The sequence below is a fragment of the Chaetodon auriga genome, chromosome 17, assembly GCF_051107435.1.
Source record: "Chaetodon auriga isolate fChaAug3 chromosome 17, fChaAug3.hap1, whole genome shotgun sequence".
In the NCBI taxonomy this organism is placed as follows: domain Eukaryota; kingdom Metazoa; phylum Chordata; class Actinopteri; order Chaetodontiformes; family Chaetodontidae; genus Chaetodon; species Chaetodon auriga.
The window spans coordinates 21927992-21940225 of NC_135090.1; positions in this window are offsets into that span (position 1 = coordinate 21927992).

Here is a 12234-nt window from a genome sequence, read left to right on the forward strand (position 1 = left end):
CAGCTTTCATTTCTCTTACATGTAGTGAAGCTTCATTTAATGTCGAATAACTGGTAGCTTAAGCAGACAGAACGTCCATGTCCTGCTCCAAAAGTGAGAAGACAGACAAGTAAGAAAACCAAAAGTCCTGCCCTGCAAAGCAACTTGTCTGCCATGTGGTTCCCTCCGTTTGTTTAGACAGAGGTAGCAGAAAAACAGTTATATCGTATAATATTTCCATCATAGGACCCAAAAGGCTGCACAAAGACACTGAGACGGGGAGGTCTGAAAGGAACAGTGAGATGAGTAACAGACGAGTCAAGACGATCCAACAGTTATCTTGAGACGAGAAAGGGAAGGCAGTCCAGACTTTGTACTCAAAGCCGATGAATTCACATTGACACGCTCCAGAGCAGGACTGGAAATAAACCCGAGACAGGCGAGAGACGAGAGCGTCAGGCAGGTAAGCAGCTGTACAAACAGGCAGCTTCCAAACTGGAGACGACTGTTAGCGCTGTTCACAACAGATGATTCTGTGTGCACAGCCGCGGTTTAAGTACTGGAGAGCAGGTGGGTGTGATGATCCTCAGGTGTGCTCAGGTGGAGCCAATCCCGTCAGTGGAGCTGCGTGACAGACAGAGAGAGACAGAGTTTAGCCTCCCGTTCAAAAAACTTCTGCCAGGAAGTCGAAGGCAACTTCTGTACAGACGAGAATGCAGACGAAACTGTATAACATGCATCCAACATCAGTCAGTGAAGGTGTGAATGCTGCAGTTTTTTAATGTTAAATGAATTCCTGTCATTAAAATTGTGACAGGGTTCAGATTCAAAGAGCGAGTGCTGCAGAAGAGCATGTAGTTAAGATTTCATTGTGTTAGAGGAGCTTTGGAAAGCGGCGAACCCTGAAGTGACGTCAGAACTTTGTCTCTTCACATAACCTTTGTCAGCCTCCACCGGTGACCAATAGAGATTAAAGGAAATCAATATGACTTGACTCTTTGTCCAGAATCTCGACATTAGCAAAGCATAAGCCCAGTTATTGAACGTCAGATATGCAGACACATTCATAAGTAACCTGTGCACTGTCGCACCGTGCGTCCTTGAAAAACATGTGTCAGCATGCCCATTACTGTTGTTGCCGCGTGAGCTGTCAATACTGTTTTGCACGTCTCTGCACCAATTATGATTGTTGCTGTAGAGCGAAGGAAGAGGAGGGAGGACGAAGGAGAGGTGAGCGAGAGGAGAGAGGGGAGGGAGGTGGTGAAGGACAGAGAGAACAATAAGAACAGACGGCAGAATGCCTGCCAAGAGAGTGAAGGCGGAGATGAGGTGGAGGCTAAACCCTCCAAAAACCAGCCCCTCACATTGGCTGATCGGCCTCCAGTCATCTGTCATTCCCCCCCGTAAGCCGATCACAGCAAGTTCAGACAGACGGAGCAAGAAGCCATTATTTTTGTACTGATAATTGCATTAAATGTGCTGGTATGTAAAGATTTCTTAGCTGATGGTATGTTTGTGCGCCAATTTCACAGGACAAATTTCTGCCTATTCACCGAGCAGAACGTTTTCTGTGCTGTTTAAATGAAGGAAATCAGCCGGTGAGATCAGCTTAGTCACAGGAACACAAACATCATATACATGATGTCAACACGAGTTAGCATTGACATTATGAGCAGCGCAGAGAGACGCGGGAAGACAAGAAGGCGAAGAGAGGAGAGCCGCCGTGGGAGAAAGAGATAGAGAGATGGAGGAAGAGGAAGACAGAGAGGGAGGAAGACAGAGTGGATTTAAGTAGAGAGGGAAATTAGTTGTCTGCAGAGGGTGCGGAGGATTTCAAAGAGGCATTATGCTTTGGCTCAGGCTTTTCTCTTTCTCTTAATCCTTCCAACTTCCATGTACTGTATCACAGCAGGGAAAGTCTCTGCAGAAACAACAGCGTGGATCCTCTTAATTTATTCCCACTATGGCGTCAGCGCCTCTTATCACACAACTTTCGAGCCTCGCTGATAAAGCAGCCAAGAACAAGGATTAATAGGAGCAAAACGGTGAGACAAATTGCAAATGAGGAAGTCAGAGGTGCGCGGTGAAGGCGTGCAGCGCGTGAGGATCTCCTGCTGCCGGAGCTCTAATATGCAAACTGATTTGAACTTTGTGTGAGGAAATGCTGTCGGAGGCAGCAGCAGCCGCCTCGGGCTGCTTCCGTCCAAGAGCTTCCAAACACTTGAAGTGAAATATGGCAGCGATCAGACCGGAGGCAGAAATGAGGCGCGCTGACGTGGTGGCAGTTACATAAGAAGTGACACTGCCCCCTGTCCTCAAGTGTCTGCAATGACTCCGGAGCGTCAGCAGTCACGCTGCCAACCATGGGCGTTTTTCAAATAATCAATAACCAACTCCATCATCTCTAGTTTGTATAACTTCATGCAAACTGGTATTTTTGTGACATATTCTACAATAAATAGAGATTATTAAAGCTTAAATAATGAAATTGTCACCGTACTTACTGACTGAAGTCATGCAAAATGATTGTTTTCGTTGGCTTTTGGTTGGCGTTTCAATCCTCTGAAGATGTACGTCTTGATTCCCGAAATTTCCTGCCAGCTTGGCTTTTCAAGCTTAACTGCTCAGTTTGAAATCATCAAGACAAGACAAGATAAAACATTATTGATCCCACGCTGGGGAAATTAAGTTGTTGTAGAATAAAAGAGACGTAGAGAAGAAACAAAAACGACAGTGAAAAAGGATACTGAATAAAATCAGCTATATATGCACATAGTAGAGTATAATAATAGTGTTGCCTTGAGAAAGGATGGCTCAGTTTCTCAAAGGAAAAGGAAAAATAATTGCATGAGTCATATATGATAATAAATTACAGTGTTTTCGTACTACTGCGAGTGAATTTGGAACTGTACAGCTATAATATACAAAACACCTTTGACACGAAAAACATGATCGAGTCTGCATCATATGTGACATTTATATTCATCCAACAAATGTTAATGTACCTCCATGAGATCCTGCTCCATATGGTAATATTAGTATGCAGTATGTTGAGTGACATTAGGCTCTCTGTAGGAGGTAGAGGTGAATAATGGAGACTTTGTGCAGCTAATAATCACTGCACAGCAGTCCAATACATGGATGCTCACCTCAAATGTGAATTAAATCAATCTAGTGACATCAACTGTATATTAAATTTATAAAAAATATGTTAAAAAAGTTGTAAATGTTTAGAGGAGATTACGTGTTGTATTTAATTACATACACGTTAAATGCTAAGCTAACTCTTAGCCGCCGCTAAAGTCTGAATGTGATCGCCAACGAGTCCATCTCCCCGAGCGAGTGTTCCTCATGTTCCATGAAAGCATCAAAAAGCAGATGTTCGTGTTTTTATTTGCGTTAGTGGACGTGCTTTGGTTTGAAAAGAGGAGCGTGATGAGCAGCAGCCTCCTCTTCCTCGCCTGAGAGAAACGCCTGCAGCCACGTTCAGTCGGCAGACGCTGGAAAGGCCTGAAGGGACCTGAAGCTCTGAACTGACTGCTTCCCTCCACGCCCTCACACACACACACACACACACTTAAAAAGCTGCTAATGCTGCTAATGCTAACGCTCATGCTAAACCGAATTACGTAATGACAGAATGATGCCATCAATTCTGTCAGAACTCATAAGACAGACTTGGACAAATGATGATTTTCAAGGTTACTTCCCTGAGAAAATTCTGAAATGTGACCTATGAATATTAAAATATGGCTGCTTCACTGTGTGTGTGTGTGTGTGTGTGTGTGTGTGTGTGTGTGTGTGAGTGTGTGTGTGTGTTCAGGTCTACGATGCCTCTGACCCATTTAGGGCCTCCTGCTCAGCCAGATGAGAGACTGAATGTCTGAATGTTTTCTAGCCTTCGGCCACTTAGTGCAGGCACATCTGTGACAGGCTGCAGGACTGGAGGCTGGACCTTGAGTGTGTGTGTGTGTGTGTGTGTGTGTCGATGATCTTGAACTTGTGTGACCTCATGTCCCCCATGTCAAATTTTTACTTATGTAAATGTTTGAAGTAATTTCTGCTCATTTGTTTGCATGCTTTTGAAACCTTTTCCTTTTTAAAACAGCTGAATATTCACTTGTTTCAGAACACTGTGTGTGTGTGTGTGTGTGTGTGTGTGTGTGTGTGTGTGTTTTCTCTTGCACTCATACACAAGCACCATCATTCACGCCTCACAAGTATCAGAAGAAAATAAAATGAATGCAGGTGTAGTGGCGGCGTCTGACCACTAGCTGGCAGCAAACTATTTTCCTGTTGACGTGCTCATCATGTTCAGAGTTCTGTCTCACAGAGAGACGCAGCACACCTGTCACCTGCAGCAGAGGCCATCATGGAGGTTAACTGTTCACCTGTGATTGACATGTTTGGACATTTGATTTAAGCTTCTGTGTGTGCAAATGTGCAAAGCTCGTCGATTCTGCATAACATGGAAATGAAGGCTGACTGGTGATCCTGTCCGGCTGGCACCGTTCGTCCATTCTAAATTAAGTGAATGAATGATGCTTTTCTTCCTAACATTTTCTTCTTCTGTTGCTCTTTCGGGGGGATGAAAGTTGTCTGTTTCCACTTAAACTTGCATCATGAAGGCAAACAAAGCCAAACCAAACTATGACCGTTTCATGTTAACGTGCTGGAAGGCATCTCATACCGTTGATGCACAGCTAACCTCAGCCCGGCTAACTTTAGCCCTCGGCTAATCTGAATGGGGATAACATGATTCAGTTTGTGGCTCTTCTTGACTCTCTAAATGTTGTCAGACTGACGTGAATATCTCCTATCATATAACCTTCTGTCAGGTGTCACCACGAGCTGCTCCAGGTGGGCGTGGTCACGTATGATGCAGCGTGTGCAAGGTGGCCATTTTATCACCCCAACACACAACACACACACCAAACACACACTACCGCAGCAAACCTGGAGGTGACACGTGGAAAGACTCAGTGTGTTGGCTTTCACCGGCCGGTTAACGATCCTGTTATGAAACCCAAAGCTCGTTAACGCGTCCATTAATTAACTGGTTTTAATTGCTGCGTTGATGTACGGCAGCGTCACGCCGCTGAAAGGCCGGCCCGCCCTTCGAGATTACTCATTTTCAGGGGAACGTCCCTTTATTCGTTAAAGCTGCTGTGTGTTTTTCACCGGCTGTTTGCTAAATGTTAGCTTGAGACAAACGTCAGCATCATTTCAGCAAACACCCAAAAAAGAAAAGAACATCTGCAGAACACCTGAGCCAAGTCCTGCTGAGGTCAGCAGAGAGAGCAGGCCCAGACTTCCACACAGAGGTCAGCTGGTTGCTTCACTGCTCCTGCTGACAGGCAGCACAGGTGTGTTTCAGCCATGACGATGATGTGATGATTATTCAACATGAACCGACTTCATTTGACCCTCAAAAGAAGCTTTTTCACATCATTAACCGTCTTTTTTTAGTGCCTACAGCCAAACAAACCGTCACTACAGAGGTGTCAGATCACAAGACGCTTATGTGTGTCGTTAGGGAGGACAAATACAAAGTTATTTATACTTATCAGAGTGTCACACACACACACACACACACACACACACTCTGAGAGACTCACATTATATCACAATATATTGCTGCCATTTTCAGCCTCCTCCATCTTCCTCATTGCTGCTCGTCTCCTCTTCTCTCTCTGATGCAGCCGGGCTGGGGGGGGGGGGGGGGGGGGCTGGATCTCCTGCAGACTGTCATCAGCCAAGGCTTCACCTGTGCACGCACACACACACACATGCACACACAAATGTCAGCATCCATGCACAACAACAGACAACCATGGACATGCATACACACACACACACACACACACACACACACACACACACACACACACACACACTCTCCTGCCCTCCTGCAGATCCCAGTATTCGGCAGTCAGCTCTGACTTTATTTCGCGCCGTGGGATGAGATTAAAGGAAGTTTATTGTCCTCGTCTCTTCAAGGTCCTTCAAGTCCTGATCTCAGTCTGACTTTGCTGTCCGAGCGCTGCGTATTTCAAACATCAGCTGTGGATGAAGACGAGTTGAAAAATGACAGCGGCTCCTCGTAATGGAGACCTCGCACCGGCAGACACACTCCACTCATCTGGGTCTGGAAAGGCTCAGCGGGCGTCTGTTTGCGACACGCCTCGTGCGATTGAGACATCAGCACGAGCCCTTCTGTGTGATTGGACACACGCAGCACGGCCTGGACTCTCATTGGTCTTTGCCTTTGGTGTGAACTGAAAGCCAGTTTGCGAACAATCAGCCGAGCAGCAGGTAGAAGCTGTTTGTCTGTGTCACTGCATTCACGCTTCTGTTGAATACTTTCGCATACATCTGCTGTTTCTGGAAGACTCCATGTTCCTCCAGCGTGCAGCTCAGAAGGTCGAGCTGTTTTCATATTAACGTTGTGACTCACAGGTTCAATAAGGTAACTCAGTCTGCTCTGTTTGAACTGCACTGATTCAGGGTTCAGCTCCTGCAGTCTTTTTATAGTGGAAATAAGAGAACTGCATCCCTGTAGCAGAGACATTTACCCAAACCTGTCTTTCTAACTGACACTTAGAGGCAGGAGGACTGATGGCATATCTGCCAATTTATCCAATAATTCAGTACAGCTGGAGCAGAAAAGTCATTTTCAGGTAAGAAAACTAGTTTACTTTTTGTACAACTTGGGTTTTATTTTTATCAGTTCTGCTAACGCTGTGCTCTCTAATGTAATTGCTGACATCTCAGAATGTGATAAAATTGCTGAAAATAGACGCGACAAGCAACAAGTCTGAGAGGTTAAACAAACCTCCCAGTACAGGAAGAGAGAGCGAAGACAAACAAACGTACAACCCACACGGTCTGAAAACACAATCCAAACTGTAACAAACAGTGATTTCCGGTGACTCGTTTCTGCCTCAGGTCTCAGTATCTTTCTCTCTGTTGGTGTATGAATCAGCTGACTCACTGCAACTAAACGAGGACGCAGCAGCAAAAGCAAAATACAAAATGAGTCTGAAGTCTAAAGCCTCACAGGAACCATTTGTACTGTCACACTGTCCTAATGAAGTATTTCTAAATCTTACATTCGTTGTAAAGAGATTAAAAATGACCTTCCTTCAAAATGTCCTCACTCCCAAGGTCTGGAAATGAAAATGGCTCTCACATAGAGATCTGCAAGTGCGCGCACACACACACACACAAACACACACACACACACACACACACACACACACACACACACACACACACACACAAATGAGACCTGACGGCCCCTGACAGCACAGTAGAGTTGTCATCTCGGCTGTGGAGCTGCGGCAGCTCTGATCTGGATTGTGGCACTTCCCATCTCATTCTCCCTTCACTGTAACAGAGTCTCCAGTCCGCTCCATTGGATTTCTGTCCTTTCCACTTTGCTGACTCTCCTGCGGTCCAGTCCACACAGTCCAGCCCAGAGTTAAGAAAGAGGCGCGACAGCTGGCCAGTAATTACACCGCCGGCCCCGCTAATGTGATTTATTAGGTCAAGCTGCAGCAGTGAGTAAGTCACTCAAGCAGGTAGTCAGAAAAGCAGTGCAAGGAAGAATTTCCCTCCGTCCTTCTCTGACTGGGAAAACCGCTGCATCTGGCACCCTCTAGTGGAGGGGATACTGAAGTGCAAGCACGGGGGAGCAGATAATCAAAGTATGCTTCAGCTGCTGCCCTCAGCTGAGATGTTGCCTTTCAGGAAAGGTGATGAAGCTTATTGATTACTGATCTGAGTGTTAACAGCTGGTGTCTTTGTGTCTTTCCTGCTGAGCATCATGAGCCCCTCATGCAGAAAACAGCTCCAGGAGGAAATTGTTTTCCCAGTTTGCTGTGCAGGAACTTGACTGACCTGCACAGAACCGTGACTTCAGCCCCATCCAGCACCTCTGGGATGAGCTGGAGCACCAAGCGTGAGCCAGACCTCGTCACTGAATGCAGCCAGGGCGCTCTCACCCTGCGTCAGCGCTCTTTTGGATGAAGCAAAATCCCTGCAGGCATCAGGTGGGAGGCCTGAGAGCTGACGAGTGTTAGAACAGCAGATTAAAGCTCACGGCGGCTCCTGCCTCCCCGTCATCTCATGTCCGTTTCACTTCGCCTCACTGTAAGTAGAGATCGATCATTCATGGGACAGTTGTGGTTCATCTCAGGCTCCCCATCAGGTGCGTGATGCTGCAATCAGTGTTAAATCAGACCAGACCTTGCGCTGCAGCGGGGAGGGTCAAAGGTCAACCTGAGCTCAGTGCATTAGAAGGTTTTCAATCTCATCTGTGGGATAGGTGTGCGTATATGACGACGCTTTAAAGGCTATTGTTCATGTAGAAGTGTTTCATGAGACTGTAGGTGGATACCACATGAGCTTTCTGATCACGTGCAGTCCGTGTGCAGGTGTGTGTGTGTGTGATGATTTTTCTCTCACTAGATGCTCTTTTTCATTTGCCTGGTGCTGATGGGGAGCACGAACTCCAACCAGGCTGCCCTCCGCTGGTCAGCGAGGGGATTATTATCTGCTATGACCAGATAAAAAAAAGGAGAAAGTGATGCCTGGTGACACCAGAGGACCGACAGATTTTTACTTTAAAAATGTGGAAGATCACAGACGTCACATGAGCATTTTATTCATATTTTAATCTTAAGAACACACAGCAGATGATGCAGTCCAGACGCAGGACCACACAAAGACAAACATGGAGGCAGACTGTCGCTGTCAGCTGGTTGCACTCGTATGTGCTGTGTTTTCACTAAAAATCAGACAAACAGAGAAAAACTGTGGCTGAGAAGAATCAATGTGCTCAATATTCCGTTGCCGTTCTTTCATACTGCAGGATTTCAATCATGTTTGATATTTAGCATCCAAAATCAGGGAGACTCTGTTCCAGTCGCTGGCATTGTCGTGTCTAACCTTTAAGTCGAGCCACCATCTTTTCCTTCATGTCTGCATGTCTTTAAACTCTTCACACTACAGGATCATTTGAGCAAATACTGTTCAGACCAGCCTGGAGACGAGAGCAGTCAGGAGGGCGAATCAGACCCAGGATCAGCCCAGTTATCCTCTAGTGTGGGGCCAGCTCAGGTTTTTCCTGCACCATTGCCCACAATGACCATAATATTATATCTGCAGCAGCTTGATAGGTTTATTGATCAATACAAATGATTCAGTGTGTGCTGAGAGTTCGGGCTTTCGAACTGCAGAGTGTGCTTTATTGGAATGAAAATAAAACTGCTGTCACGAGATGTCTTCGTGGTTTATTCCTGGTGATGTCGGCTTTTACGGGATTCGTTAGTTTATGTGCATAAAGGACAATCAGGCAACCATCTGTAGTGCTAAACACAATTTTTGATTTGAAAATATTACTTCGTTCTTTGTGTCATTTGGAGCGTTTCCATGTGGTGAGCAAAAAAGAAAAGAAAAATCAGAGTGCACAGAGCAGTGAGAGCCCCAAACCTTGTTCATCTTTGCATTTGTTTGCTGCTCCTCATATAAAATTCTGGAAGATATTTGGACTCAAAGCTGGGACTCAGCGGCAGAACAGGGGGAGGCTGGATTTAAGGCAGAGGTTAGAAAGACAAAAATAATCAGGGAGAGAAAACTGAAAACACGAGCTGAGGAAGACGTCTGTATTTATACTGAGAGACTGATGAGAATGAAGAGCAGGTGTGCAGGTGGGTGTGTGCATCAGGCACAGGTGAGTGGGAGTGGTGGGACCACAGCCAGGGCTGCAGCACTGCACTCATTCATTATTTATTAACCACAGGAAGGCTCCATAACTTCACACCTTCCCCTACAGCAAACCTTTTTTTTGGCTATTTTCAGGTTTGTTTGTGTGCAGATTGAAAATATGCAAAGCGAAAGTCAATTTTCTTAGAGGCCACCGCAGCAATGCGATCAGAAGGTTTGGAGATGTTTATTCAATCAATCCAGTCAGTCCAGACAAAGTGATTTATTCAGGTGGTGAGTCACCAAAACAAATATGGACCACCCAGTTTCAAATTTGCCCAGAAGCACACAGACACAAAAGGTTTCTGCATACTTTCAATAATGACACATTCAAGTTAAAAAGCTCTCCAGCTCTGATGGGCAGCAGCGTTTTCACTGTATAAGAGGAAACTCCTCAAAGTCGAGTTTCTGTGCTCTCGAGCTGAAAGTCAAGTGACAGGAAACACAGAAAAGTCAGGAGCCGGAGCAGGAAGCTGTTAATTTACCCTCCATAGTGCTCGCTTGTTTCACGGTCTTAACAAGTTCCCAAATTATCGCCTTCACAGGTTCCTTAAGGCGGAGTGAGGTTAGCTGTTTCTGAGGAAGGGACGACTGCGAGAACACAGAGAAGGTGACAACTTTGACAACTTCCTCTCCAAAATGAGCCATCCACTATTTGACAACTGTAACACCTGCAGCTGCTGCCATGAAAGTCAAACCTGCTGCACTCGTCGTGTGATGTGAGCTGAATAAATATGAAAACACGTTAGAGGAGAACGTGCTGGGATGACTTCTGCAACAGTTTCCTTCCTGTTTTTTAATTACAAATTAAGAGTCAGAATCAGTTTTACTGCCAAGTGGGAGCGAAGCCTCCTGCTGGAAGTTTGTTTCTGGGGTGGGAGGGGTCCACCCCCCCGTACGCCTGGAGGTGATGTTCACTTGAGGTCCTGGGAGATGATAGTGTCTCAGAAACAGAAGCACTCTGCAGTGTCGTCTTTGGAGTTACACAGCGTGATGGGCGGGTGAGGCTGGGGTCTCTCTGTAATGCACGACCATCGCTAACGTCTGCACAGCACTGAGCTTCAAGTTGCACCTGCACATGGTCAGACTCGCTCCTCTAGGTGGACTCATCCCCACCAGAGATGAGTCCGAGAACTTCAGGAGTTTGAGTGGAGGTGCAGCATTAGCATTGTCGTGGCGAGCATGTTAGCATTAGCATTTAGCTCAAAGCAACCCTGTGACAACGTGCCGCCTCGTGGAGCAGAGGGTTTCTGAACCGCTGCTTTGTAATATCTGTTTGGAGATTGTAAAAATTGTTTTCTTGCTAATTTCTCCAAGCTAACTCATCCCACTAAGACCTCTCAGGGGCTCAGTGGGTAATTCTAAGGACTTTGAGACACACAAATTTAATATTAAAATCATTTCTGCATGTCTTTGTTTTTTGGTAAAACACTAACTATTTCACAGCTGCTGAACACACCCTGATAATTGCCCAAAAGAAACAACCTGTGAAGGGGAAAATTACTCTTTAATTCTCCAGTCATGCATGTGCAGCCTGTGGCAGAAGTCTAAGTACACTGTGCTTCATTTTAAGGATGCAGAAGCCAAACGTGCTCATAAACATCGTGTGAAATGGTCAGAAAGTCCACTCTTTTTGTTTCGTGCTCTCATTTGAAGCAGTGAAAACACATCACTGCAGCCTTTTTCCCTGACCAGAGAAGATTGAATCGATGAAATGACGTGATTTGTGAAATAAAAACCTCCCTGCAGCAGGTTCACACTGTTATCAGACTCAGGTAGAGGCTGCACACACTGAAGAACTGTCCACGCATCGTTAGTGTTATCAGGGGAGGTCAGCCATTATGTTCAGGTCACGCACATTAAAATGTACAAACTGTCAAGCCGGCGATAAAATAATTTAGTGGACGGACGCAGTAATGCAAGGACAGGAGGTCACTTGGCTTTTAAAATTACATGGCTTGTTTAATCATCTTATGTGTTCAAGTGCATGAAATACCAGCTGTTCACCTGGAGGCAACACACCAAATGAAAGAGTGTAAAACAGGGTAGACGTGGACAGGATGCGTCTCCGGAGGCACAAACAATAAAAGTCTTCTTCTAAACATGGATGCTTTGTGCAGAAATGCGTGTGCATCATACTGCAGCCCACGGGAGGAATAGAAATAACCATGAACACACGTCGTATGTGTAGGATCAGATTTTCTAAATATTCTTAATGCATCCACCCTTTAACCAAATTTCCAATTATTCTCAAAGAAATTCAGAATATTTCCCTCTTAAGGAACAACAAACACACCTTCTCGCTTCTTTTATATCCAAGGGAAGAAATTGAGGATTAACGTCCATAAAAGGTGCCTCCACTGAATAATTCAACCTTTTTGTTGTGTTTTCTTTTATGCCTCACGTTTCTTTGAGTTCTCTCGGAGCTTCTTCCTCTTCCACACGAGCATGCTAATAAATGCTGCTCTGCAGTTTGTGTTCAGTGGT